The sequence below is a fragment of the Camellia sinensis genome, chromosome 9, assembly GCF_055761805.1.
Source record: "Camellia sinensis isolate YWXY chromosome 9, ASM5576180v1, whole genome shotgun sequence".
NCBI lineage: Eukaryota > Viridiplantae > Streptophyta > Magnoliopsida > Ericales > Theaceae > Camellia > Camellia sinensis.
In genome coordinates, this window is record NC_138969.1 from 134,197,371 (window position 1) to 134,222,698 (window position 25,328).

Sequence of the window (25,328 nt, forward strand, 5' to 3'; positions counted from 1 at the left end):
TTCCATTCAGATGGTTTATTTTTCTTGGCCATATTAGTTTCTGACATTAAAGCTCAATCTACTACATCAACATAAGGGGGCAATTTCAATACATTTATCCTTTCTAGGATATCGTTACGGAGACCACCCTCAAATTTTCTTGCCTTTTGATAGTCGATGTCAACCATATGCAATGCAAATCTAGCTAGTTCGGTGAACTTGGCCTCATACTCAACCACAGTCATATTGCCTTGCTTCAGCCCCCAAAATTTAGATACCTTTCTATCACAGACACACTATGGAAAATATTTATCATAAAAGAGCTCAAGAAATCGTGTCCAGCTCATGCCCTTGTTATCATCATGCATCAACATCCACCACCTTCTTGCTTCATCTTCCAATGTGAAAGTGGCTAACTGTACTTTCTGTGATTCAAGGCGCATAAATACTTCAAACAACTTTTCAATACCGAGGACCTAAGCTTTTGTTTTCAATGGATCCACTCCCCCGTGAAACAGTGGTGGCTTCATTTTCGTAAACTCCTTGGTGAAAGCTATTGTTCAGTCATCATTTTGTAAGTCGTGCACAGGTTGTACCGAAGGTGGGGTTAGCAGTTGTTGCCACTGTTGTTGCTGCATTATTGTTTCTGCCATGTCCTGTATCAATCTTTCCATTCTATCTAGTTTGGCAGTAGAAGATTTTTCTATTTCTTCGGATCTTGTTCTCACCATTATCTGATGAGACTTGCATTATATTTCATACAAAAAAACGTACACAATATACATAGGCAGAAGGAGCACATATATAGAGATAGGCAACAATTCTTATATCATGTAGTCATATATTTTAGAACACTTTAGCATATTCTTAATGCATTCAAGCATATATTTATCACATGAATGCAACTTAAGTCTTTTCCAAACACTCTATTGCTCATTTGGACAAATGTGTGAGTTATTACTCGCGCTGTGATACCACTATGTCATGACACAAACCTGCCCCTAGAGGTTAGGATCATAACCGCCCAGTAATCATGAGATTACCTACGTCCTCAGATAGAAATCAATCATATTTAATATTAATAGGGGGCCAAATGGGGAAGTAGAATTAGAAATTTTACCTAATGAGCTGTGCATGTATGGCCTTACTAAAGCCTTTCAAATTATGTTAATAACTCACTTGTCATGACCCGAATTCGCCCCTAGAGGTTAGGATCATAATCGGCCAGTAATCACGAGATTACCTATGGCCTCAGACAAAAAATAGTCATATTTAATATTAATAGGGGGCCAGATGCGGAAGCAGAAATAGAAATTTTGCCCAATGAGCTGTTCATATATACTCTTACAAAAGCCTTTCACATTAAATCAATAACTCACACCTTACAGTCAATATAAACATACATATATCCAAGATCATTCAAAAGTTGTCTAAACAGAAACTAAGTTATATACTTAGATACAGACTTGGTCCTACGGGACCACAAAAGTAGACAAAAGGAAAATCATAAACAAGCCTCACACATGAGGCGTCCATAGCAGACTCCACGATATCTGACATCCTTAACGGGTTCACTAGGGCTAAGGCTGGACATCCCGCTGCACACCTACATACATATAAATAAAGAATGAGCTAATGTCCAGTGAATAATACCAAAGTAAAGGGGTTAAGTAAAGGAGCCCCTTTTAATAGAGAAGCATATTTAATCAATAAACATATATAATCAGTAAGCATTTTACATCAGAACGACCTCAGGTCCAATAGTTGACAGTGTACAGTATGACCTCAGGTCCAACAGTTAACAGAGTCACCGATCAGATTCAATCATCTCTTATTAGAACGACCCTCAGTCCAATCATTTACAGTAGTATAATGGCCATTCAGTTATTGCAATTGCATATCAGTCACTTAGACTAGTCAGAGATTCAATCATATCATATCAGTCAATCAATCTTATCATAGTTCCAGAACGACCTTTTGGTCCACTTTATCTAATGTACCAAATAGCCTTAGGCCCAATTCAGATATATTGAGCAATCTCAGTCCATGATTCAATTATACAGAGTGACCTTGAGTCCACCATCCAATTATGCAGAACAACCTTGGGTCCATTTATTATAGTCACTTCATACAGATAGTATGTCGTTTAGTCGGTTAGTAACTCACTCACATGTAGCAAATCATTGATTCAAAAAAAATGACCATATAAGGACAATTAGAAAATAAAGTATAAGTAAAATATCTTTACTAAGATATTACTAAGTTCAGTCAATTGATTTTTCCTCGCAGTTGACCCTACACAATTCATATCACATATGAAAATCGGGTCACAATACTATTCAATCCGTTCTTCAATTCATTTATCTTCGTTAGGCTTGTTATTAACTCTTTAGTTTATTTAGGATGATCAGAAATTAAATAGAATGGAAATTGAAACATAAAACAACTTTTCAAAGTTTCATGAAACATGGCAATTCGCTCAAATGCACACTTGGTCGCTCAAATATTCTAAGGGTTCGCTCGAGTGCACACTTGGTCGCTCGAGCCATCTGTAAAGACTACAAAAGTACTGGATGCTCGATTGTTATACTCAATGGTCACTCGATAATCGCTCAAGCCAAGTGTTGAAGAAAAGTGGTTTCACTAGAGCGCACACTTGGTCTCTCGAACCAATGGCCAAATGTCTGTAAAAGTACTGGATGCTCGTAAAGTGCGCTCGAGCCACCTTTTGGTTGCTCGAACGATCTGTTGAATTTATGGAATTTCCAGAATACTTCTTGAGCTTCAAAACACATGTTTAAAGAGTGTAAACTTGTATGTTATGCTCTAAACTTCAACTGTACAAGAATAAGCATGAATTCAATAGCCAATACACAAAATTGAAGTTCAAAACATCATGAATTCATCATGCATGTCCCATTTTGGTCTAATTTCCTTTCTAAAACTCTATACACATGAAATTCAAGTCCAAAGCCTCATGATTTATACATGCATGAATTCAATGACCCTCTTTTCATCTTAAACAACATAAATCATGCCTTAAAATGATATTTCATAACAAACTCATATATGTATGTACAAAATGATCTCATTTCTTGCAATTGTTTTTCAACTCATGCATTTAACTATATATCCTTCTTAAATTTACAATTACTTGACTTAAACTCATGAATTAAGTGTCAATTACTCACTTAAAGCCTTTAATTCTTCCAACTCTAGCAAGTTATTGAGCCTAGCTTCACTATTCTTCAATCTCTAGAGCAAATCTTCAAGTTCTTCTCTTCTCTTCCTTAAATTCTCACTTCTCTCTCTATTTTGTGTATAATCTCAACAAGTTTGAAGGGAAGAGCTCAATTATATGAGCCTAAACACTAGTTAGTCATATATACAGCAGGTGATTAGCTTAGGTTATTTAAGTTTGATTTTGGCTAATCAATTCTTCTTAATTCTAATCAATTTAATCTAATTATTTTAATCCGAATAAATTTTTAATTAAATTTTACTGTAGGCTCCAAAAATTATGCTAATCATAATGATACAGTCAATTTCGGTTTATGTCGCCTCTACGGCTCTCAATTGCTGATTATAATAGAATGTAGTACAGATATCTCTACAATGGATAGATATGAATTCAAAAATACATATAATCACATGATTAGTATCCAAATTCACATTAAGCACATAATCACGAGTATAATTAAAGGTTAACATCATAACACAAAATGAGTTCTCACAGGACGCATCCTCATGCGTTAAAGAAATTACTTATGCATGGGCTTCAGTTGCGGTATGCACTTCACACTACTAAGGTTAGGTGATCTCTACAATTTTCGGTAGCATATAGAATATTCCAATGCGTATTCTGGTTATCGACAATCTTGACCCAAATCCGGTTTTAACATAGATACGACCAAGTTAAACTTGGTCGATATTGGATTCAACCTATTTAAATTTTAACTTTGTTCAATTTGTACCAAACCAGTTCATTTGGTCTAGTTCGACTCTGACCACTTGTGTAGAAATTTTATTTCAGCCTTGAAGTTTTGTAATTTATAGAAATCAACGAATGGGCAACATAAACTTCTTTCAATCTCAATTTCTGAATTTGAGCAGGCAAATTATAAGAACGAGGAGTTTTTAGATGAAGTGTTACTTTCCTCGCAAGATTTATGATACTTGGTAAACTGAGGATACGACAGAACCAGCTAGTCAAGAAGATGAAGAGAAATTGAACGAAACCTTGAAGACAATGATGAACGATTCAAGAAATATAGATAAAAAGGCCTTGTGCCCTATTTATCAAGGTATATATGAATCAAAATTTGAGAAGATTTTGTCTGCTACCATTTTTAAAGAAGCATAGGGAATCTTTCAAAATCCGAATCGAGGGATTGAATGAATGATGAGAATTCGATTTCAATTGTGAAATGAGGAGTTTGAATTGTTGCAAACAAAAGACAATGAGATGATTTCATAGTACTTTACTAAGACTTTAACCATTGTGAACCAAATCGAATAATATGGAGGCAAGATGGATGATATTCGAGTTATGGAGAAGATATTCCGATCACTAAGTTCGAAGTTCGAGTATGTAGTTATTACAGTTGAGGAATTGAAGGACCTCAACACTATGATTGTGGATTAGCTTATAGCCACACTGGAGATCCATGAGAATACAATGAACAAGTGGACTACCTCAAGTCCACTAGAGTAGGCTCTTCAGTCAAAGTTGACATTTAGTGGGAATGGAGAAAAACAAAAGGAGGACACCATAGGGAGGTAGAGAAAGAGGTCGAGGATATCGTAGATGAGATTATAGAGAAAGATGTAGAAAAGGTTCTAGTAAATGGAGAAAAAATCAACAACTAGTTGATAGCAGAGGACATTGACAAGGATAGTGTATAGACAGATGTTGTGACAAGAGTCACATGTAGTGCTATAAGTGCAACGAGTATGGTCATTACAGTAGTGAGTGCACAGAAGAGGTGCAATGTTACAACTACCATAAGTATGATCACTAAAGCAACAAGTGCATGGAAGAGGCAACGAATGATGAAATTAACAATCACGTGAATTTGTAGAGAAGGTAGAGGTGACAACTTGTAGTGTTGTTGCTAAAATAAAAATAAAAAAATAGGGATGAGTCTTAGTTAAAAATCAAGTTTAAGGCCGAGGGGGGGGATGTTTTTGTTAATGTATATATGGTATATATTCCTAAATATATTAGGTATTGATTTCCTAGATATCCTAGGTATTGCCATAGTTAGGATACTCTTTCTCATAGTTAGATTTCTAGTAGGATATGCTTTCCCAGCTTATATATGCAGGCCTTCTATTGTATAGGAAAATTCACTTTCAATACAATTCATTGAATACAATACATATTATTTTCTCTTTCTCTACTATTCTAACATGGCATCAAAGCTAGGTTAAGTACCTAGTAATTTCGCTTTACCAACGAGTGGCAACCTTGCCTTGGTCGCCCACCAGACCTCAACCTATTCCATTGTCATGTTTTCCTTTAAGTATCGCTTCGTGGTGATCTCTTTCTCTATCCGCTGGTTTATGTCTACTCCAAATATCTTTATCATATATATATATATATATATATATATATTTTACTCGTAATACATTTTTCTTTTTTCCTCCACTCTATCTTTTCCTTTATTTCAGCCTCAAATTGGTTTCTATCTTTAAACCTATTTGAGTTTGAGGGGGGTTATTATACCTATATCATAGTGAACATGGTTATACATCATGCAAACCACCTAGCCACCTCCTTTGGCGCACAATCCAAGCCGCACTCTCTGGTGCACAACCCAAGCCGCCCCTCTCTGGCGCATAATCCAAGCTGCTTCCTCTGGTGCACCACCAAACTCGCCCCCTAGCGCACTATCTAAGTCACCTTCTAGCGCACTCAGTCATCTGTTGCCATCGTCGTTTAGCACCACGTCATAAGTCATGTGTGTGCCATACTTGCTAGTTTAATATCCGGTTAATTCTTATATCAGTTTGGCATGACCCCTTTAAACTGTCTCGATATTGATTCCGGTTAGTTCCTACATCGGTCCAACATAACTCATTTAAACTGTTCCGACATTGATTTCGGTTAGCTTATACATCGGTCCGGCATGACCTCTTTAAACTGTCCTGACATTAGTTCCAGCTAGTTCCTACAATGGTCCGACATGATCGTAAACTGTCTCTTGGCATTAGTTCTAGCCAGTTTTTATATCGGTCCGACACGACCTTAAATTGTCTTGGCATTAGTTTCAGGCAGTTCCTACAATGGTCCGGCACGACCATAAATTGTCTCCCGACTTTAGTTCCGGCGTCTGATCTATTTCAAGCTCCCTTGAGCTCCAGTTCGGATTTTGCAATCTATTTGTCTTTTATTTTATTTAGTTTTATTTTATGTTTTAGTTTCTCTCTCCGAACTCAAGATGTTTATTCTCCTTGAGTTTGAGAGCAGATGTTAATGTATATATGGTATATATTCCTACATATATTAGGTATTGATTTCCTAGATATGCTAGGTATTGCCATAGTTAGGATACTCTTACTCATAGTTAGATTTCTAGTAGGATATTATTTCCCAACCTATATATACAGGCCTTCTATTGTATAGGAAAATTCAGTTTCAATATAATTCATTTAATACAATACATATTATTTTCTCTTTCTCTACTATTCTTAATAATTCACTAACCTAGCTAGAAGGCTAGGAACTTGGTGCTCGAAACTTAGTTCAAACGTGGTTTCCATATCACTATAGTTTTGGCAACTAGAGAATTCAAGTTCAGTTTGAATTATAATTTTGCCTCATGTATTTACATTATCAGGTTCATCTATAAATTGTAATGTATCTAAGTGTTTCAAAGTGTGGGAGTGGAGGAGAACAAAAAATAAGATAGAGTGAGCTTGAGAGAGAAAGAGAAACTTTCCCTTTTGATGTTTTGTTTCAGAAATTTGAAGTGAACAGTTTGTTTGTAGTTTAAAACTATCTCTTTGTACTGTAGTTGAACTACCATAAGTAGTTTGGCCTGCCACTCCCACAAACAAGGGCATCTATTGAGAATGCTCTTTCAAGAACATTTTAGGGGGACTTACGTGTAAATTATAATAAGTTAACTTATTGTCCAATAGGTTTTATAACAATTAATGAAATTTTTCATTAAACACTATTTAAAAATGTCACTAATTGTTAATTTTTAACGATAATATGAAAATTTTGTCACAAAAAAATCACTAATTACAAGTTTTAGCGACAGTTTAAAAAAATCGTCACAAAAAAGTGTCATTAATTCACGTCTTTTAGTGACAATTTAAACAATTCGTCACAGAAAAACTTCACTAATTGTAAGTTTTAGCGACAATTTATGAAATCCATGACAACAAAAAGTCACTAATTGTCAATTTTTAGCGAAATGTAAAAAATCGTCACAAAAAAATTATTTTTAGTGACGAATTTACAAAGACTTATTTTTAATAGGACTTAATGAGAATTAAGTCTAATTATTAGGACCTATTGGTAGTTTACCCAACATTTTTCATTTTACAGATAAAATGAAATGAGTTATATCTTCAGTGATTGATCAAGAACACACATGGAGTTGAATGTGGAACACCCATTTAACACAGTTGATGGGGAGCAAAGATTAACCATTGGAGCATTTAGAAAATGAAGACAATGGCGTTAGGTTCCGATCTGAACAAAGTTTCAAAGGGAGAGATTCTCCCAAAAATTACAGTAGACAGGTGACGATTTTTACAGATTACTTACCGGAGGGCATGTATGCATCATGTTTAGGAAGGATTTTTGAAAGACATGGCAGAGTCATGGATGTTTGTATTCCTAAGAAAAGATGATTAAGAACAAACACAAGATTTGGTTTCATAAGATTCAATCTCTTGGAGGAAGCAGAGAGAGCCATTCACATGATCAATGGTGTTTGGTTAAGATACAACCAACTTGTAGTTAAGTTGGCTTCTTATTCTTTCATCGATTTTAACTCGTATCTGAATCTGCTAGTTAGTTCAAGAGCAAACCACAATTATACCTTACCTCGGCAGCTAGAAATGCTCTCGGCAAAAGGTCGTTTGTTGAGGTGGTTAAAGGTGCAGGTTCCCTTGTGAACAAGGTTATTGGGGCCAAGGTTGAAGGCAATACATGGCTCCATAAGAGCACGGTGAGCAAGTTATGTAACCCATGCTCCGTATCGATGGTTCAAGATATCTTCTTAAGTGAAAGGGGTGAAGGATATTGAAGTCAAATCCCTAGGAGGAAGGTTCATGTTGCAGTCTTTTTTTGTCGTCAGACTTTATAGATCAAATGTTGAATTGTTATTGGCTTTCCAATTGGTTTGACTTTATTAAATCATGGTCTGTTAACAAGCCTATCTCTCCTTAGAGAAAAGTCTGGTTCAATTGTCTTAGAGTTCCGCTGCACGTTTACTTTTTTCAGCATCGGTAAGTTTTGGGGGGTGAGATCATTTCCTTGGATGATAAAACCTCGAAAGGTTCATCTTTCGAAAGGGGTAGGGTGCTTATCGACACTCCGATGATGGATATTATCAAACGAATTATCACTGTTCGAGTTGATGGTAAAGACTACAATGTTAAAGTGGCTAAAAAAATCTTCGATTCATCTAGTCTGACCATTTTTCCTGGCTTAAGAGCATGTCCTCCTTCAGCGATTGATGAGGTTTCCGATGACTGTTCATCCTCCCCTTTTCTTGATAGGTGCATTGAGGTGGAGGGACTTGTTGAGGTGGATCAATCTCTTTCGGTTAACAGACTGGAGATTTCAGCAAATGTTGAAAAGTGTGCTTCAGCTGTCAATTTTCTTAGGAATGGAAAAGAGAACAGTGTTGACATTGATCTAGTTAGTTAGATTAAGCATTCTCTAGCGGCCGTGTGTCAAGTTGAATAGGCTCATTGCACTGCTCTCTTGAGCACGGGGGATTTGCCTAGCGAATGCGCAATCACTACTGCTCGCATGCAATTTTAGGGGCGCAACAAATCCGAGATACTTCTTCCGCCTCCCATAATTTGAATTTACTTGATCATATAAACATGGGGTAGATCTAGGTGGAAAATTGTGGGAATTCTTCCTTGGGCCTTGCGGATAACCCAAACGGGTTGCATTATTTAGATGAAGACCAATCACTCATTGGCCCATTCAACCGCAATAAACATGAAGGTAAGAAAGGTAAAAAAGCTCGTATTAATAAATCACTTTTAAAGTTAGGTCTTCCTCTCAAATGTGGGAAACGAAGGAAAGGCATTAGGAGAAATTCTCCAGGCATTGAGCCTTCAATTGTCCCCGAATCTCAATCCTCTATCTCCTCCCACTCAATACATAATTGCAATAATTGGGCTCAAGTGAGGGAGCCAGAGCATGATTCACAAGCCTTATTGATGGAGCACGCTAATGACACTCTTCTAACCACAAAGGCTTTGAGCATTAATAGAAAAGAAAAAAAAAAAAAATTGAGTGATGTTATTGAGATTGAGTTGAACAATAAAGCAAGGGTCATCAAGAAGAACTATAGGAAAAACTGAATTGTGTCTGGTACTACAAAGGCTTGGTTGTTTCTTTATTCTCTCTTAGACTGCCTGAGGGACCTCTGTTTTTCATTAGTGGGTGCTGTGCTTTGGGGTGTATTTTTCTCTGTTTTGGGTTCTTTTGGTTAGGGTGATTTTAGGTTCTTTTGTTTGGTTTTAGTCAGGTGGTTAATTTTGGGGGTTTTTTGCTGGTAATGTTGGCTTTGCCTTGGTTCCATTTAGTTTTTTGGGTGTTTTGGTTGTGTTGGTCCTTGGGTGGCTTTGGTTTAGCTTTGCTATTTTCCTTAGCCCCCTCTTTTTTGGATGTTTGCGTTGTACACCTTGTACTCTTCATTCATCAATTTAATTCTCCTTTGCCGATCACAAAAAACAAAACAAAAAAAACATTGCACTTTATAGAGTAGCTAGCTATATATATAATGAAAGGTTGCTACCTAAACTTATCCTACTTCTCCAATCCCACAAGAAAACATAATATGCCAAAAATGTAGTTTAGAAGACTAAAATCGACGTGACCATTGTCAAAGCCATTGCCCCAACGGTAAATCTATAATCTTTGCACTTTGTGTGAGTCGGAAAATTGTACAGATAGATGAATGGCTGCTGGAGCAGTCAGAATATATAATATTTCTAAATCTTCACACCTACTTATTCTAAAAAAAGTAGGAGAGGAAAGCTGAGAAAAGTTTCATTCTCCCAAAAAAAAAAAAAAGAAAGTCAAGAAAAGTTTCATACTATGCCATTAGTCTGCTTGTCAACTACATGATAATTCAATTTGTGAAAAGTGCTTAGTAGCGTTTGACGAAATAGAGGTATTCAAATATTAAGAGCCTATTTGTTTACAGATCCATTTGTTATGGATTCTACTTAGTAGTTCATTTCTTTTGAGTACTTTATAAGTTGGGCACCAGCTTGTCCAAGTGTTAGAAGTTCAGTTTTACTGTTAATATATAATTGAATATAATATAATATAATTGAATATAATATAATACTATACCTGTTGTTAATATAGTATAAGAGTCAACACCAATTATAGCATAGGATTCCCTTTGTCAGAGTGCTTTCGGTGCGCCACCAGCTTTCGGCCACGTTTTCTTATTATATTCAAATGTATCATCATAATGTTTGTGTAACAAACTCCTATATAATGGAGCCTCAATATTGATTCAATATAGAGTTTAGATTACAAATTCTCCTTCAATATTACTCTCTCAATTTATCTTTCATAATTTATCTTTCATGGTATCAGAGCACAGGTTTTCTGCCTAGCCTCTTCTTCCAAAATATTTTTTCTACAGATTGCATTTCATCTGTATCCCCTTTTTTTTTGTCCATCTCTGAAATACAGTTTTCACCACACCAGAGCCTTCGTCTCCTCCGGACGATTCCAACGCCACCAATTTCAGCCCAATCAGACGTTACACGCGCTCTCACGCGCCACTTCTGTGAACGGCGCGTCGCCTGCCTCCGCCTTCCGCCTCACACGCGCTCTACGCGTCCTCCACACTGTCCCGTGCTAACGTGCACCGCGCACTACCTTGCTAACGTGCGCCGCGTGTTTCTGACGTCAGCACACGTCAGCCCTCTCTGCTACCGTGCACTGCCTAGCCTGTTTTGCTAACGTGCGCCGCACCCTTTCTTGCTAACGTGCGCCGCGTGTTTCTGACGTCAGCACACGTCAGCCCTCCTGCTACCGTGCACTGCCTGGCCCGTTTTGCTAACGTGCGCCGCGCCTTTCTTGCTAACGTGCGCCGCGCCCCTTTGCCTCTCATTTTTGTGCCTCTGTGGTCATATTTTGGGTCGTTTCACTCCTTTTCCCACTAATTTTGGCCTTCTGAATTCACTGGTAACCTCGGTTTTTTTAGATTCTATCACCATTGTGCTATTTTTCCCTCATGGATCGCCTGGATTCCTCTAATCACCCAATTTCCGTTATTCTTGACGGGACTAATTATGTCTTATGGGCACAAGCTATGTCTGGCTTCCTCAAAGGAAAGAAACTTTGGCGCATCATCACTGGGGATGTGTGCAAACCCGTTCAAGGGACCACAGATTCCGCTACCACGGACTCCGCTGCCAAATATGTCGATCAACTGGAAGATTGGGATAGTAAAAACTATCAGATCATCACTTGGTTTCGCAATACTTCTATTACATCTATCAGCCTTCAGTTTGGTCGGTTCCAACTTGACTCTGCTTCCTCTCCTGCCAAAGCAATCTGGGAATTTTTACAAGAACGCTATCGGACTACTGGCCTTGCTCACCAATATCAACTTCTGAGTCATCTTCACGGTATGCGTCAAGAAACAACTCAAACCATCAATGATTTTCTCTCCCAAATGTATTATGCTTGGGATCAGCTCGCTCTTTCTGAACCTCCGTGGGATTGTACTAAGGATGCTACCTTGTTTACTGCCTACCGTGACCAACAGCGCTTAGTTCAGTTTCTCATGGCTCTCACTCCCCGATTTGAGCCAGTCCGCGCATCTCTCCTTCATCGCACTCCTTTACCCACTCTTGAGCAAGCAATTTCTGAACTCTTGTCCGAGGAAACCAGATTTGGTACTCTCCATCCACACCCTGTGGACTCCGTTCTTGCCACTCCCCAGATTCGAAGTTCTCCATCCTCACCATCACCACAGAAGTCCAATGCCTGCAATTACTGTCACAACCGCAATCTTCCGTCAACTCATCTTCTGGTCAATTGTCCAGTTCGTCTTTGTCGGTTTTGCAACAAGACTGGCCATGGTCATCTCCAGCAAGATTGCTTCCGCAATCCAGCCCGTGCCTCTCGCAATGGTCCTTCCACCGGGAATTTTTCTCGCAACCACTCTCACCGTTCTGGGACTCCATTTAAACCAATGACTGCCCAACGAACTGCTGCTGCTGCCTCAGAGGATTTACCCTCCTCTGTCCCTATAGACCCTTCTACTCCAGTTTTCTCTCAAACTGACGTCGCAGCCATGTTTCAACATTTTTGGCAGAATTCCGGTACTCCTCCATCTACTGCTTTATCTGTCACCGCAGGTAACACTTCTTGGTATTTTGACTCCGCTTGTTGTAATCACATGACCTTTGACCCTACTATTTTTACTCCTCTCTCTTCTACTCCTCATGTTCCTTCTATCCATACTGCTGATGGATCTCTTCTGTCTGTAAGTCATGTTGGTTCTGTTTCAACCTCTCACTTATCTTTATCCCATGTCTATCTTATGCCTGCTCTTACTTTAAATCTTATCTCCATTAGTCAATTATGTGAGCATGGTCTAACTGTTACCTTTTCCCGTACTGGTTGTTTGGTGCAGGACCCTCGGACGGGGCAAACTCTTGGGATAGGCCGTAAGCATGGGCGTCTCTACGAACTCATCCATCTTCATGTTCCAGATTCCTCTCAGATCACAGCTCCTACCACTACTACCACTGCTACCACTGCTACCACTGCTCCTCCATTATTTTCTTTTCAGCTTTGGCATTGTCGTTTAGGCCATCTTTCTGTTGGTCGTTTAAAATCTCTAATTTCCAGTGGTCATTTAGGTCATGTAAGTTCTGATGTTTTAGATTGTGTGTCCTGTCAACTTGCCAAACAACCTGCTTTGTCGTTTAATAAAAGTGACTCTGTTTCTCTTGCACCATTTGATCTCATTCATTCTGATATTTGGGGACCTTCTCCTACTCCTACTATGGGAGGTGCACGCTATTTTGTTGTTTTTATAGATGATTTTTCCCGTTTTACCTGGTTGTTTCTTATGAAAAATCGCTCTGAGCTCAAACAACTTTATTACAATTTTGCTACAATGGTTAAAACACAATTTTCTAAAAATATTAAGGTTTTTCGCTCCGACAATGCCATGGAATATAAAGATTTTGACTTTCTTTCCTTTCTTCAGAGTCATGGTACTCAACCTCATCGTTCCTGTCCCGGTACGTCTCAACAAAATGGACGTGCTGAACGGAAACATCGACATATTCTTGACACTACTCGAGCTCTCCTTTTGTCTTCCTCTTGTCCGGAACATTTTTGGGGAGAGGCAGCTCTCACTGCTGCTTACACTATCAATTGTATCCCTACACCTGTCATTCATAATCACACTCCTTATGAACGACTGCATGGCACCCGTCCCCCTTACACCAACTGTAACAACCCTCATACTGTTTACTGACTAGGGACTGATTGATTACCGATAATTACCGATTACTGCTAAACGGAACTGATAACTGACTGATAATTGAACTAAGTAAAGTACTGAACTGACTGATTGAAATTGGAATCTGAATTAACTGAGCATATGTCACTTAATTGCATTCTATCTGTTTGATTGTCTGATTATCTGTTCATGTTTATATGTTTAAACTGCTAATTGAAGGCCTTATCGGCGGCCGAATTAGAAACCGATTGATGTTCCGTGACCCTCATAATTAATGCGATTTTATGGTATATTTATCTGAAAACTGATTAGGTATGATTAAATTAGATTAAATTAAGCTAATTAAAGAGTTGGACTTAATTACCGAATTGCCACCCTTAGTGGTCCACTCAAATACACACACTTGAGCCTTATGTACACACTTGTAGAACATTTCATCAGCCATTTCTTCTTGTCTAGCCGACCTTAGAGAGAGAGAGACTTGAGGAGTTGATTTCATCTCAATTTTGCTTGTGAATTGTTTGGAAATTGAAGAAATTGTTGAAGAAATTGCATGGTTGAGCTCCCTTCTTGAACTACAAGACTTAAGGTAGCTCCATTGTCTTCTTGTTCATGTTTTGAGTTGATTCTTGCATGATTCATGCTTCATTGTAGAACTAAGTCATATTTTGGCTCATTGTTGTTGATTTGAAGCTCAATCTTTGCATGCATGTTAGTATTGATGAGTATGGAGGTTGTAGTCCATGTTTCATCACATGCATGTCCATCTTTTGGTCATACTCCATGAGTTCATCTTATTTTCGAAGGTTTGAGCTCTTTTGAAACAGCATCGAAGCTTTGAAAATGATTTAAGATCATGCATGTCATGTTTGAAGATTGTTCTTGAAAATGATTTGAAATTGGGTTTGAATTAAACACCCTTGGGCTTTGATTTCTCAAAATTGAGCTTGAATCATGTTATTCCATGTGTTTATAAGAGTTTTCCAGAAAATGAGCCCAAGAGGATCGGTTTTGAGTTGTTAACAACTTGGTTTTGAGCTTGGAGGTACAATCTGGGTTTTCCAGATTTTGCACTTCCGCTCGAGCGGATGAAGTACCGCTCGAGCGTAGAATTCGAGCATCCAGCATCTCTGCACTGTTCTGCAGTCCGCTCGAGCGGAGGATTGGGCGCTCGAGCGGAGTCAGGTCTCACGCTCGAGCGGGCATCGAGCGGAGATTTCACCCATCCAGTACTTTCATGGTACGCTCGAGCGGGAAAGTTTACGCTCGAGCGGGTACCTTTGTTTCATGTACGCTCGAGCGGGGAAACCTGAGCTCGAGCGGAATTCTGTTTTCTGAAAATACTTTTCAATGTACATCTTTGCATCCTCATCCCACTCTAGGCATTCTTAGGCCTAGTTTAAGACATATTAATGAGGACATAGATGTAGAACACACCAAGGCAAATTAGGGATTAAGTTATCATCTTTCCCAGCTGTGTAGCTTAGTGTGTGTTCAATCTGTTAACTGTGTAGGGTTGGCGACTGGAGAGACACGCTCTAGCATACTGTAGCCCAGAACTCTGTGAGTAACAATTGTGTAAAGATATGTTCAACTGATTATCTTCTGAATACTGAACTGAACTGTTTACTGAACTGGTATTATTTACCGAATGAATGTATGTCCTTTATTTCTGAACTGTACTGTGGCATCCTTAGTATCTACGGTTTACTGTTACTGTTACTGTCACAGAGATCTCTGTCGGTTTCCTTGTGGAACCACTACTGTTTACTGACTGATGGCCATCATTACTGTTCGGTCTTTTAAGACCTACTGTTACTGTTATGCTAATGGATGTACCACATATGACTGTTTACTGTACTGAGCAACTGAATTACTGATTGAAATGAACTGTTTTCATTACTGTAAGGACATTCATTCTAAACCCCTTTACGCTTTATGTTATTCACTGGGCTTTAGCTCACTGCTCATATATATATGTAGGTGTACAGGCACCAGACCGCAGCTAGAGGCGTCAGGGTTACTCCAGTTTTGTCAAGCCAGCCTTTGTGCCTCACTGCGAGGTTCCGAGCCTACTGTTAGGGCTTAAGGGTGTTTTAGAGTTTCCCCCTTTTTGTACTGTTTCACTGTTTTGTATAGACTGACTGTTTACTGTACTGTTATACAGGGATTAGGTCCCTGTACTGTGTGACTGTTAATTTTGTATACTGTGTTGTACAGACGGAATGTTTTCTGTACTGTTTTTGTATAATGTATGAAAAGCCTTTTTGCATACAGGCTGTCACAGCTCAATGGACACTATTTATTTACTGTATTGGCTTCCGCCAGGCCCTGTACTCTGTTTCACTGTATTACTGTTCAGCAGGCCTTCGGTAATCTCGGATTACTGGCCGGTTACGGTGCTAAACCCATAGGGCCGGGTTTGGGTCGTGACACCAACCTTAGGGTTTTTGGATCTGCCTGTTTTGTTCTTCTTCAACCTCATGAACGTACCAAACTTGAACCACGTTCTCGCCTTTGTTGCTTCTTAGGGTATGGTATTGAACACAAGGGGTATCGTTGTTGGGATCCTCTCTCCCAACGACTCCGTATCTCTCGTCATGTCATCTTTTGGGAACACAAAATGTTTTCCTCTCTCTCTCTCTTTCGTTTGTCCGTTCCCTCACCCTCTCTATTTTTTACTGACCCCTCCACGGATCTGTTCTCGGATGAGCTTACTTCACCGCCCTTACCGGCCCCTCTCGAGTCCTCTGATGAGCTTACTCCACTCCCTCTCGAGACTGCCTTGCCTTCTGGTCTGTCCCATGCACCTGCTCCCTCTGATGGTCCTGCTCTTGCTCCCTCGGGATCCTCCCCTCCTGGTGAGTCTCTCCCTCTGGCTCCTCCTGCCTCTACTCGACCACACCGGGTAATACAACCTTCCACTCGTCTTCGTGATACATTTGAATATAATAAGAAAACGTGGCCGAAAGCTGGTGGCGCACCGAAAGCACTCTGACAAAGGGAATCCTATGCTATAATTGGTGTTGACTCTTATACTATATTAACAACAGGTATAGTATTATATTATATTCAATTATATTATATTATATTCAATTATATATTAACAGCCCCCCTCAAACTCAAGGAGGATGAACATCAACCAACTGGAGTTTGGAGACAAGGTCAACGAAGCGGCCAGGAGAATGGGCTTTGGTGAAGATATCAGCAGGTTGATCAGCAGAGGAGATGGGATGGAGATGGACAGTACCATGAGTGACGTGTTGACGAATAAAATGACAGTCAATCTCAATGTGTTTGGTGCGATCATGAAAAACATCATTGTGAGCAATTTGAAGAGCACTTTGATTGTCACAAAAGAGAGCAGTAGCGCCAGAGGGGGAAACACCCATGTCAGCAAGAAGCCAACGAAGCCAGAGAAGTTCCTGAGTAGTATCAGCAAGAGCACGATATTCAGCCTCAGTACTGGAGCGAGCAGTAAGAGATTGTTTCTTGCTGCGCCAAGAAATAAGAGAATCACCCAAGAAAAAGCAGAACCCGGTAGTAGAGCGCCGGTCAGTAGGATCCCCAGCCCAGTCAGCATCAGAAAAAGCACGAAGCTGGAGAGAGGAGCGGGCGGAATAATGAAGTCCATGAAACAAGGTACCTTTGAGATAACGAAGGATACGAACTAATGCAGCATAATGAGGTGTACGAGGAGCGGACATAAACTGGCTGACAATATGAACGGCATAGGCAATATCAGGACGAGTAACAGTGAGATAGACAAGGCTACCAACCAGCTGACGATATAGGGTAGCATCAGAGAGAAGAGTGCCATCAAGAGGTGTAAGACGACTCTGAGGCTCCAGGGGAGTGGAGGCAGTCTTGCAATCCGTAAGACCAGCGCGGGTGAGAAGATCAGAGGTATACTTAGCCTGAGAGAGAAAAGACCCCGTGGAATCATGGAAGATTTCAAGACCCAAGAAATAGCTGAGAGGACCAAGGTCTTTCATCTCGAAATGATGGCTAAGAAATTGTTTAAGGCATACAATACCATCAAGATCGTCACCGGTGATAATCATATCATCCACATAAAGGAGAAGCAAGGTGGTCCCTTGAGCAGTTTTCCGGATAAAAAGAGCAGTATCATAAGAACTGGAGGTGAAACCACAGTCATGAATAGTAGAGCTGAACTTGGCAAACCAAGCGCGCGGAGCTTGTTTGGGACCATAGAGAGCACGCTGAAGTTTGCAGACTTTATGAGGTGGACAAGTAGACCCAGGGGGAGGTTGCATGTAGACTTCCTCAAGAAGAACACCATTAAGGAAAGCATTTTTCACGTCCATTTGATAAAGATCCCAGTGTCGGGTGGTAGCAACTGCAATCAGGCTGCGAACAGAGGTGAGACGAGCAACAGGAGCAAATGTCTCCTCATAGTCAATACCATATTCTTGGTTGAAGCCTTTTGCAACAAGGCGGGCTTTGTAGCGCTCAATAGTACCATCAGAACCAGTTTTGATTTTGTAGACCCATTTGCAACCAATGGCAGTCTTGCCAGGAGGAAGATCAACAATGTCCCAAGTGTGAGTTTTGTCTAAAGCCTGCAATTCATCAGTCATAGCTTGCTGCCAAAGAGGATTAGAGCGAGCCTCACGATAGGAGGTCGGTTCATAAGTAGAAAAAGCAGTAGAACCAACAATAAAGTCACGAAGACGAGTGGAAGGTTGTATTACCCGGTGTGGTCGAGTAGAGGCAGGAGGAGCCAGAGGGAGAGACTCACCAGGAGGGGAGGATCCCGAGGGAGCAAGAGCAGGACCATCAGAGGGAGCAGGTGCATGGGACAGACCAGAAGGCAAGGCAGTCTCGAGAGGGAGTGGAGTAAGCTCATCAGAGGACTCGAGAGGGGCCGGTAAGGGCGGTGAAGTAAGCTCATCCGAGAACAGATCCGTGGAGGGGTCAGTAAAAAATAGAGAGGGTGAGGGAACGGACAAACGAAAGAGAGAGAGAGAGGAAAACATTTTGTGTTCCCAAAAGATGACATGACGAGAGATACGGAGTCGTTGGGAGAGAGGATCCCAACAACGATACCCCTTGTGTTCAATACCATACCCTAAGAAGCAACAAAGGCGAGAACGTGGTTCAAGTTTGGTACGTTCATGAGGTTGAAGAAGAACAAAACAGGCAGATCCAAAAACCCTAAGGTTGGTGTAAGGGGGACGGGTGCCATGCAGTCGTTCATAAGGAGTGTGATTATGAATGACAGGTGTAGGGATACAATTGATAGTGTAAGCAGCAGTGAGAGCTGCCTCTCCCCAAAAATGTTCCGGACAAGAGGAAGACAAAAGGAGAGCTCGAGTAGTGTCAAGAATATGTCGATGTTTCCGTTCAGCACGTCCATTTTGTTGAGACGTACCGGGACAGGAACGATGAGGTTGAGTACCATGACTCTGAAGAAAGGAAAGAAAGTCAAAATCTTTATATTCCATGGCATTGTCGGAGCGAAAAACCTTAATATTTTTAGAAAATTGTGTTTTAACCATTGTAGCAAAATTGTAATAAAGTTGTTTGAGCTCAGAGCGATTTTTCATAAGAAACAACCAGGTAAAACGGGAAAAATCATCTATAAAAACAACAAAATAGCGTGCACCTCCCATAGTAGGAGTAGGAGAAGGTCCCCAAATATCAGAATGAATGAGATCAAATGGTGCAAGAGAAACAGAGTCACTTTTATTAAACGACAAAGCAGGTTGTTTGGCAAGTTGACAGGACACACAATCTAAAACATCAGAACTTACATGACCTAAATGACCACTGGAAATTAGAGATTTTAAACGACCAACAGAAAGATGGCCTAAACGACAATGCCAAAGCTGAAAAGAAGATAATGGAGGAGCAGTGGTAGCAGTGGTAGCAGTGGTAGTAGTGGTAGGAGCTGTGATCTGAGAGGAATCTGGAACATGAAGATGGATGAGTTCGTAGAGACGCCCATGCTTACGGCCTATCCCAAGAGTTTGCCCCGTCCGAGGGTCCTGCACCAAACAACCAGTACGGGAAAAGGTAATAGTTAGACCATGCTCACATAATTGACTAATGGAGATAAGATTTAAAGTAAGAGCAGGCATAAGATAGACATGGGATAAAGATAAGTGAGAGGTTGAAACAGAACCAACATGACTTACAGACAGAAGAGATCCATCAGCAGTATGGATAGAAGGAACATGAGGAGTAGAAGAGAGAGGAGTAAAAATAGTAGGGTCAAAGGTCATGTGATTACAACAAGCGGAGTCAAAATACCAAGAAGTGTTACCTGCGGTGACAGATAAAGCAGTAGATGGAGGAGTACCGGAATTCTGCCAAAAATGATGAAACATGGCTGCGACGTCAGTTTGAGAGAAACAATCTCTTACTGCTCGCTCCAGTACTGAGGCTGAATATCGTGCTCTTGCTGATACTACTCAGGAACTTCTCTGGCTTCGTTGGCTTCTTGCTGACATGGGTGTTTCCCCCTCTGGCGCTACTGCTCTCTTTTGTGACAATCAAAGTGCTCTTCAAATTGCTCACAATGATGTTTTTCATGATCGCACCAAACACATTGAGATTGACTGTCATTTTATTCGTCAACACGTCACTCATGGTACTGTCCATCTCCATCCCATCTCCTCTGCTGATCAACCTGCTGATATCTTCACCAAAGCCCATTCTCCTGGCCGCTTCGTTGACCTTGTCTCCAAACTCCAGTTGGTTGATGTTCATCCTCCTTGAGTTTGAGGGGGGCTGTTAATATATAATTGAATATAATATAATATAATTGAATATAATATAATACTATACCTGTTGTTAATATAGTATAAGAGTCAACACCAATTATAGCATAGGATTCCCTTTGTCAGAGTGCTTTCGGTGCGCCACCAGCTTTCGGCCACGTTTTCTTATTATATTCAAATGTATCATCATAATGTTTGTGTAACAAACTCCTATATAATGGAGCCTCAATATTGATTCAATATAGAGTTTAGATTACAAATTCTCCTTCAATATTACTCTCTCAATTTATCTTTCATAATTTATCTTTCATTTACAATCCATAAGGAAAATCACATAAAAGATAAATGGGTAAGAATGCTTCTCTAGTCCCTTCACAAGATAGCATTGCATACTGTGGTCATACATGGAGGTGTGCTAGCACATGATTTAGCTTCCCTTTCGGTGTGAACTTAGTTCGGATCGTCTTGCTCGCTATGATGCTCTTTACTCCCTCCATCTTTATTGATTGTATCCTTTCTCCTTTTTGGATTATCAATAAAGTTTTAATTTGCTGATCAAAAAAATACTTGGTCATAGTGACCTACCTTTGTTGAACTCTGCAATCCATAGGGACACTTCATCTATTTTTTGTTTCATATTCTACTATTGGTTTAGGTTCATTTTCGTATTCGTCCTCTATAGTAGTAGTCAGTTTTGCTTTTGTGATATATGTCAAGAGCTGCAACTAAGACTATACAATTCAAGGTTTTTTTTTTTCCTTTTTCTTTTTTCTCTTTTGAATCATTGAAAGTCAATTGTTAATTATTATATTAGCTCCTAAGGGAGTTGAATCCCCGACCTTTCCTTGATTCTAGTCTAGCTGCTGATTTTCTTTTAGCCTTTTGTGTTGGCATTTGTATTGAACTTGTTAGCTTTGGTTGTTGTATTTCATTACCTCTGGTGGTTGGCTTCTCACCAACTTCGTGATGTTCTAACAAATGATTGCGTTTATTTTGCGGTGCCAACCTAGTTGTGATTGATTAATTTTGTTGTGATACTCTTTACACTCACCCTCTTTGTTGATGGTCGTCATTTGTATCTATCTTTATTTATCATCAATAGCCTATTGACATTCCTTTTGTTCTGAAATGGAGACTAACCAAACAAATTCATAAAAGAATCTATATGCTGTTAATTAGCAGATGGAGTATTTTGATAATGTTAACTCAGCTTGCTCTAATTAATTGATACTAATTAAATTATTATTACTATTTATTTTTATTTTTAAGTACTATTTTTACAAGTGATATTATAAGCAAGTTAAATTCGAAGATAATATATTCTCACTTATTTCTCGGTATTGTAGGAGAAGCATGCAATGGGAGATCAATGGATGGTAATAGGTAAGCTAGTCCAGATACCCGGTTATAAAAAAAAAAATTTAAATTAAAAAAGAAAGTATAAAAAAAAAAAAAAGGGTAAAGGGCACAATATTAGGTTTCATTTCATATAACGATCTTGGTTTAGACCCAATCCATTTTCTTACTTTTAAATCTAAGAACCCATGTACTTAACTATTGTTCATCTCATTTCCATCTTGCTGCTCGTTGAGTTTGGCTATTGGGAGTTTTGGTTGCGTTTGAAATAGGTTGGGAAATTAGTTTTTCAATGAGTTATTACCCAGATTTTTGTCTATTTGCTCAAACGGTCTTTTTATTGCACTCGAGTGTTCTTTTATAGTCTACAAAACTACTGGAAGGGAGTCATGTGCGCTTGAGCGGTGATTTTGGTCACTCAAGCGATGTCATTTATTGTTTCTGTTCGCTCGAGCGATGTTTTGGTCGCTCAATCGACCTGTGCGTTTATCAATCCGAGAGAGGGCCATTTTCAGTACTTTTTCATCTCATTCTCTCTCTAAATATTTCAAAACCCTAAATCCACACACACACACTCTCTCTCTCTATCTCTCTAAATTCTTACCTTCTCGCTTTAAATACTCTCAATCCATTGGTTTCCTAACCCTAGTCCTTTGGAGAAAAACATTGAGTACGTCGAGGGCTTCGTTTTGATCAGTGAAGTTATTGTTTTCGGCTCCATCAAGTTCTACCCCTTTTTTCCTTTTGTCTTCTACTTTGAGGTAGGAATTTTTTGCTTCTTTTCAATACTTCGTTTATAGATAGATATGTGGTAGATTTTATTGCATAAAAAGCATGTTTATTATGAATTTTCAAAAAGTGTGTAAGAGAGATTTATGGTTTGTTAATGTGGGATTTCTAATTGTTAATTGGTAGTTGTTTCGGTTAATTGGAGAGTAGTTTTACGTGTTTATGTTGAAGAAGGGGAAAGGCCCTAATTTAATATTATTAGCTTAATGAATTGAAAAGGGGTGAAATTGAAAATTGGTTATGTTTTATGTGATTTGGCTTGTGTAAGTGTGTAAATTGTTAAATTGAAGAGTTAACCATGACGATGGGACTAGTTGGGATTGATTATGTTGAGTGGAGTCGGGTTGTGGCTTTAACGTTATGGATGTGGATTTTAATGAAATGTAGATATTGGATTTTTAGAAAATGATTGGGGTATTGTGATTTGGAAAATAAGGAAGTTGGTTTTGGAAAGAAAATGAAATTATAACCTTTTGCACAATAAGAATAAACTTGAGATTGGATTTTGAAACCTTTAGATATTATTATTATGATTGTTGTTGGACTTGAGTTCTGGTGAGAATCGGATTATTGTATTATGTGTGTTTAATACATATGTTTAAAGGTTTTGTCTTTCATCATTGGTGGAAGACGACATTGTGATGTTGAATAGATTGTGTATGTAGTACACTTGGGTTATTTATGCTTGTGGTATATTATGATGGTTGGAACTGTACACATGCTAAAAATGAGGGGTACCATTATCTTCCAGTTAGCGCCTGGAGAATTGGTTGCACTTAGAATAAGAGATACTAGTACTGTCCAGCTAGCACCTGGAGAACTTGGCAAATGTATCATTACCTTCCAACGGGTGTCTAGTAAATTGGTAAAGGTACCATTACCTTCTAACGGATTTTGGTAAAGTGGTAGAGGCCCCATTCCCTTCCAACTGGTGACCGATAAATTGACTTGTGTTATGAAAAGGTGTATCATTGGCTTACCATACTTAAGGCAGATAGAGTATCATTTTGTTTCTCGTTATCATCTCAGTTCTATTTATGCATATCATGCATGGTAATGGGTATATTTTTGAATGAGGTCGAGTTGTCTTATATGGTTATGTTGGGAGCATTATACATGTATTACCTTTTATTCGTTTGGGATGTTTTGGAAATATATTTGAAATGGGTGTAAGTTAAATATATTTGAAATGGGTGTAAGTTTGGAAATTAAGGGAAACGTAAATGGGTTTTGTGGATTTGTTTCGAAAACCTATTGTTGTCAAGTGAATAAAAAGAATTTAAAAAAATGTTTTAAAAAAAAAGTAACAAGAAGAAAGAAAAGTGAATGATTTATGTTGTTGAATAAATTAAATTATTTTGAGAAAAAGTACTAGCATGAGTATATCTTTGAGTATAAACCGAAACCTCCTGTATATGATATGATATGATATGATATAAAGCATTTTATAATTATAGTTATTTATATGTTTTTATTGTTTAGAATCATGTTGAGATCCTTACTGGACTTTATATTCATCCCATGTTGCTAATCCTTTTTCAGGTGAATGTCGAGAACTATTTCAAGATCAAGGATTTTCTTTATCTGTTGGCCACGAAGCCTTTTGTTTGTCGGCAGAACGCCTTGATGTAAAAAGGTTGAACCCTTCCTTTTATATGTAATTATGCAAGCCTGTGGACAATTTATCTAATTATATCAAATGTTGCATACATTGTGAATTTCGAATAAGAGAACCCTTATCTAGTTATCATAGTTAATGTTTTGAATATCAGTACGTTATCTCTGAATTTATAATAATGGTTTTGGTAATATTATCTAGGAAATAATCTCTTCCTACAGACATAATTATATATAGGGCGAATTACACTAACGGTCCCTATGATTTGGAACTCGTGTCATTTTGGTCATTGACTTTTTAATTGTGACACATTTGACTTTGAATTTTAAATTTTATTCTAAATAAAAATAATTAAAGATATTATTGTTTAATTTCAAGGGCAAAGTCGCCAATTTGATAAAATATAAACTAATTTAATAGAAATAAATGCCAAAAAAAATATTTTTGAATTTAAAAAAATTATTTATACCCGCCAAAGATAAAATTATGTAAAATTGATAAATCTTTTACACATTTATTTATTTATTTATTTTACCAAATTAATTTTTATTACGTGTTTGGATAATAATCATGTAATGAGTGGTTGTTTTTATATTCATTAAATTAGTTTCTTTTTTTAAAAAAATCAAATATGGCAACAACTTTGATATTATTATTAAAACAATTCATTAAATCAAAAAATCTAAAATTAAAAATATTTTATATATTAAAAATATCGATTACACATTAATATGCACACACCAAAAAAAAAAATTTTGAGACAAATTACACTTTATCTAATTAAGTCACATTATGTGGAAGGTCTAAAATGATCTTATTTTCTCCTTTAATATATTGTTTTCTATCCATGACAGTAGCCATAACAATCATAATTTAGGTAGCCATGACATTTCCTGTGGATAACAGCGAGGAGGAAATGAGAAGGAGAAAATATAATTGGAACGAGTAAAGTATTTTCTCAAAAAATTATATAAAATTATTAGATAAACCTTCATCTCGATATATAACACCCATCCCATCATTATATTATTTTTCATCATGAAGTAATATTGGTGCTCAATAGTAGTTTTCTTTCTTTCTTGGGTTGAGTTGCATTTGTCCCTCCTTACCATATGATATTAGAGATTC

General features: G+C 38.4%; 1 pseudogene across 2 annotated transcripts in view; it reads left to right on the plus strand.

Moving 5' to 3' along the window:
* Positions 1–24,405, plus strand: part of LOC114293906 (protein LIGHT-DEPENDENT SHORT HYPOCOTYLS 10 pseudogene) — a 59,218-nt pseudogene extending 34,813 nt beyond the window's left edge. The window contains exons 2-3 of one of the 2 annotated variants that reach the window (XR_014340327.1): positions 21,784–21,820; positions 24,125–24,405. The product of XR_014340327.1 is annotated as a protein LIGHT-DEPENDENT SHORT HYPOCOTYLS 10 pseudogene, transcript variant X1 (transcript). The remainder of the gene's footprint in view (positions 1–21,783; positions 21,821–24,124) is intronic. The other variant, XR_014340328.1, reaches the window with a different exon arrangement.
* Positions 24,406–25,328: the final 923 nt, after the last annotated feature.